A 6,000-nucleotide genomic window follows, 5' to 3' on the forward strand; every position below is an offset into this window, starting at 1 on the left:
TCTTACCGAAGGCCATGCAATAAACCAATTGCATAAAATCAGTTAATTACTATAGCAATTAGAGAACAAGTCAAAATCTGAACTGTTTTTGTTGTCATAACAGTGAATAAAACAGTGCCAAATCAATCAAACGAACAATTAGATAGGCTTAATTAAGCAAGCTTTTTTATTATTATTTGCTTTGATGTTCTGTCATAATTTGTTTAGGTTTTTATTTAATATTCTCACTTCATGTTTGGTGATGTGTTTGATATTTCATAAAGAAACATAGCGCCATCTTGTGACGCAAAATGCACACTAAAAACAGCAATGGTCAGGAGACAGCAGAGAGTACATTAGCCAGTCAAGCAATGAGGTTTCTTCTTACTTCTAACAAAGAACTAATAAACCAGATGACTTCTTCTACTACTTCTTCTTTGTGCGTATACAACGTAGTGACGATGCAAGCTGCCATTAAAACACCAATGATTTAGAAGAACAACATAGTGAGTAAACGTGCTCTGTAGAGCAGTTTTTCCATTTAGGCTTGCTGTAGAAACATGTCGGAGCATTATGGTGACTTAACATGCAAGAGGACCCACGGTGTATGTTAATAGAAATGGATCATTCTAAGGTAATAAAACATAACGGTTCATTATGTAAGGTCTTTATGCACCACTGAAAACATAGTTATGTATATTATATAGCATTTCTGTCAATAGATCCTCACAAATTTTACACATTGAACAATTAAGGGAAAATTACATTGTATAATTTTGTAAACATTATGGGAATGATACTTTTGAATCTTCTCTAAACATTCTAAAGCAAATAGTAATATTTAAAAAATGTTAGACGAATGTCAAATGTCCAAAAACAAATTCCATGAATGTGCTACATTTTGAAGACATTATTAAAGTCCAGATAACTTTAAACTAACCTTCTGTTAAGATTATGGAAGAATGTTTGTTTATAAATAGAACTTTACCAGAACATTAGCGAAAGTTCTAAGAATATATATATTTTTTTAACAAACGAGTTGAGATTATGGTTGAAAGCCTAAAACCGTGGTCACACTAGGGTGTGTCTGTGGCGGCCTGAGAAGTTCGATGTTTCGCCATGAAATAGGAAGTTGTTGTAACTCTGGCAAACAATGTTGGATCTGCCCCAAACTTCACATGTTTTATTAAAGTCCTGACCCGAAGACATCTTCATGACAATATTCAGTTACAGTTATAGCGCCACCTGCGAGACACAGGAAATTACATGTTTTACACTCTGATTAACTCCTCATAGAGATTTAACCAGATTAACATCAAATGTTTTCAGTCTAATCTTAAGACCTTAGCGATGATAAATATCAAAGATCTTGAGTTTTCGTGGAAGGGTGTGTCTATGGTGGACTGACAAAGTCTGATGTTTCGACATGAAAGATGAAGCTGTTGTAACTCAGGCATACAATGTCTGATCTGCACCAAACTTCACATGTGTGATAAGAGTCCTGGCCTAAAGACATCTACAGTGGGTATGGAAAGTATTCAGACCCCCTTCAATTTTTCACTCTTTGTTATATTGCAGCCATTTGCTAAAATCATTTAAGTTAATTTTTTTCCTCATTAATATACACACAAGCACCCCCATATTGACAGAAAAACACAGAATTGTTGACATTTTTGCAGATTTATTAAAAAGAAAAACTGAAATATCACATGGTACTAAGTATTCAGACCCTTTGCTGTGACACTCATATATTTAACTCAGGTGCTGTCCATTTCTTCTGATCATCCTTGAGATGGTTCTACACCTTTATTTGAGTCCAGCTGTGTTTGATTATACTGATTGGACTTGATTAGGAAAGCCACACACCTGTCTATATAAGACCTTACAGCTCACAGTGCATGTCAGAGCAAATGAGAGTCATGAGGTCAAAGGAACTGCCTGAAGAGCTCAGAGACAGAATTGTGGCAAGGCACAGATCTGGCCAAGGTTACAAAAAGATTTCTGCTGCACTTAAGGTTCCTAAGAGCACAGTGGCCTCCATAATCCTTAAATGGAAGACGTTTGGGACGACCAGAACCCTTCCTAGAGCTGGTCGTCCGGCCAAACTGAGCTATCGGGGGAGAAGAGCCTTGGTGAAAGAGGTAAAGAAGAACCCAAAGATCACTGTGGCTGAGCTCCAGAGATGCAGTCGGGAGATGGGAGAAAGTTGTAGAAAGTTAACCATCACTGCAGCCCTCCACCAGTCAGGGCTTTATGGTAGAGTGGCCCGACGGAAGCCTCTCCTCAGTGCAAGACACATGAAAGCCCGCATGGAGTTTGCTAAAAAACACCTGAAGGACTCCAAAATGGTGAGAAATAAGATTCTCTGGTCTGATGAGACCAAGATAGAACTTTTTGACCTTAATTCTAAGTGGTATGTGTGGAGAAAACCAGGCACTGCTCATCACCTGTCCAATACAGTCCCAACAGTGAAGCATGGTGGTGGCAGTATCATTCTGTGGGGGTGTTTTTCAGCTGCAGGGACAGGGCGACTGGTTGCAATCTAGGGAAAGATGAATGCGGCCAAGTACAGGGATATCTTGGACGAAAACCTTCTCCAGAGTGCTCAGGACCTCAGACTGGGCCGAAGGTTTACCTTCCAACAAGACAATGACCCTAAGCACACAGCTAAAATAACGAAGGAGTGGCTTCACAACAACTCCGTGACTGTTCTTGAATGGCCCAGCCAGAGCCCTGACTTAAACCCAATTGAGCATCTCTGGAGAGACCTAAAAATGGCTGTCCACCAACATTTACCATCCAACCTGACAGAACTGAAGAGGATCTGCAAGGAGGAATGGCAGAGGATCCCCAAATCCAGGTGTGAAAAACAAAAAGACTCATGGCTGTATTAGATCAAAAGGGTGCTTCTACTAAATACTGAGCAAAGGGTCTGAATACTTAGGACCATGTGATATTTCAGTTTTTCTTTTTTAATAAATCTGTAAAAATGTCAACAATTCTGTGTTTTTCTGTCAATATGGAGTGCTGTGTGTACAAATAATGAGGAAAAAAATGAACTTAAATGATTTTAGCAAATGGCTGCAATATAACAAAGAGTGAAAAATTTAAGGGGGTCTGAATATTTTCTGTACACACTGTATATGACAATATTCAGTTAGTCATAGCGCCACCTGCTGGCAACAGGAAATGGCATGCTTTACACTGTAATTCACTACCAGAAACACACTTCAATATGCCACGAAGTACCAAACATGCTAGAAACACGTTAAATCATGCAACACTTGGCTAAGTGCTAATGTATGCGATTAACGCCATGAAACAGGAAGTTGTTGTAACTCAGGCATACAATGTCCGATCTGCTCAAATCTTCACATGCTTGATAATATTTCTGGCCTGAACACATCTATAACGCAATATTCTGTTACGGTCAAAGCACCACCTGTTGGCAGCAGGAAGTGTGGCACTTTCAAATGACTTTCCCATAATTCTCCTGTATTTACATGCTCCCATGCATTTCACCCACTATTCACTGTTTTCCAACGGGTGGCCCGGGTGCGAGGGCCCTTTCATCACATTTAATATGTTTTTTGATTGTTCTGTTGAAGAAACACTGCAAAAATATCTTTTCAAGAAATTTCAGTAAACAAAAATCTCCAGACAACATGAGCTGTGGAAAATTTTAAGTCTTCTAGGAGCTTTATACAGCGGATGCCATTAAAAACACAGTAAGTCTATCCCGCACAGCCTCACTGTCATACCTGTCATGCCGGTGCTCTGAAAATGTTCTATTACTCTGTCAACACACTCAGTATGTACAATGCAAGCAAAGTGCCATGCGAGGACACACAGAGTACTCCATGTCAGAACAGTCTGTCTCTCTCTCAGGAAGTACATGACGAGTTGTCAAGTATACAGGTGATGTTGTTGTACTGCTTGTCAGTTCCTCTCTGGCATTTTAAAGGCCTTGATACTGTAAGCCCGGTTAATGTTTGACCATCATATGGAAATACGAGTGGCACCAGCTGCAATGGTTCTTATCACACAAAAACACTAATGTATGAGACTTATCTCCCAACAGACACTGATGGCGTGGCCGGTCTCATATTTCAAAACAGAGGCAGGTCTCTTCTTAATAAAATAAAATACTGGCCCATCTGTATAATAATGAGGTCCATTCTTCAATAAAATTCGATGCATATTTTTCACTCACTGAATTGTCCAAGAGCACACTTCTCCACACAATTTGAGATATCTTTCATGTCTGTATGGTGATCGTTTTAGCAAGCAAGTTAAATGAGAGCTGTGTCAAGCATTTTGCTAAAATCGTTCTTGAATTTTTGCAGTAAGTCCACTGGTTATTGAAATATACAGTGCATGTTTGTCTGCATGAGAGAAATACTCATTTTAAGGCCATAATCTCCCTGGCATACTGTTGTGGAGCTTCATAATCTTGCAAAGTCAATCTCAGCACATTTTCATAACTTCCAAACACCTTTCACGTCACCTCAGGCTGGACGGAATTCCACGGCATTCTGATGATTCCAGAAAAATGCAAAATGCTTCCTTCTGAATGCAAAGCAGAAGATGAGATTTACAGTTTGAGAGAGAGAGGGAGAGAGAGAAAGAGAGAGAGGCCCTCCCTCCATCATTTCCTCTTATTTCTCATCCCCACCTAGTCTCTTCTACACCTGTTCCATCAGTTTTATCCTAATGTTTTCTTTTCATTTTCAGACTCTTAACTCGACTTGTCCTGTTCTTTATTTTCTGTCCTCTCTGCTGGTTCTCTCACACAATATCTCTGCTTCTTTCTCATCATCTGACCGGTGGAATCTGTTCCTCTGGCTCTCGTCCAAAGCAGCCAGATTTGGAAGGAATCCTGGTGGAATAAACTCCAGGAGGACAGTTGACAGCGAGGAGCAAAAGAGAATGAGAGAAATGAAGAGAGAGTCTAAAAAACATGAAATTGTAACCTGTTTCTTTTAAAAAGGAGACTATGATAATGTAGCTAATATTTCAGAAATCCTATTGCATATTAAACAAATTTTAGTGCAACACAATTTGAGCTTGTTAAAGGTAAAGTGTTTAATTTGGAGTACAATCGAATATGTGACCCTGGATCAGAAAACCAGTCATAAGTAGCATGGATATATTTGTAGCAATAGCCAACAATACATTGTAGGCCTATGGGTCAAAAAAAAAGAAAAAAAAAAAGCCAAAAATCATTAGGATATTAAGTAAAGATCATGTTATATGAAGATATTTTGTACATTTCCTACCGTAAATATATCAAAAATGTATTTTTGTTAGTGGATATGCATTGCTAGGACTTCATTTGGACAACTATAAAGGCAATTTTCTCAATATTTCGATTTTTTTTTGTACCCTCAGATTCCAGATTTTCACATATCTCAACTAAATATGGTCCTAAATATTAATTTAAAAAAATGTACTTTTATGTGGTCCAGGGTCACATATATTCAAAAACGAGGTCCAAAATGTGTGAAGCCAGTTAAAGGGGGAAAATACAAAAAAATTAAATATAATTGTAATAAAGAAATATACTATATAAAAATCTACTATAATATAACTGAACTATTTGGGATTTATATGTTGCAATATAAAGAAATACTTGGTATTTATATGCTACTTACCAAAAAAAAAATTCAGAAAACATTTGTTTTGAATGGCTGTCTTTGGGTTTGACGCCATTTTGAATTGAACGCAGATTAAAATGAGGCTGTGAGGAATAGATGAACATAGTCTTTCACGTAATTTTCACAACTCATAACTTTTATAACTGTTTTATGGAGTTTAAGTTTTCTTAGGATAGTTGTTTCGTCAGCTGAACAATCGCGTTGTTGTAAGACAACGAACGCACTGTATCCCTCACAAAAATTAAACATGGCGCTACCCTTACTCAGGTCTATCAATAGGAAAAGATGTTATTTGCAGACCAGAGGAGGCAAAACGGTGATCCCATGAACGCGTTTCCACTTTCCAGCCCTGACCATCAATAAT

This window comes from Chanodichthys erythropterus, chromosome 22 (genome assembly GCF_024489055.1).
Source record: "Chanodichthys erythropterus isolate Z2021 chromosome 22, ASM2448905v1, whole genome shotgun sequence".
NCBI classification, from domain to species: domain Eukaryota; kingdom Metazoa; phylum Chordata; class Actinopteri; order Cypriniformes; family Xenocyprididae; genus Chanodichthys; species Chanodichthys erythropterus.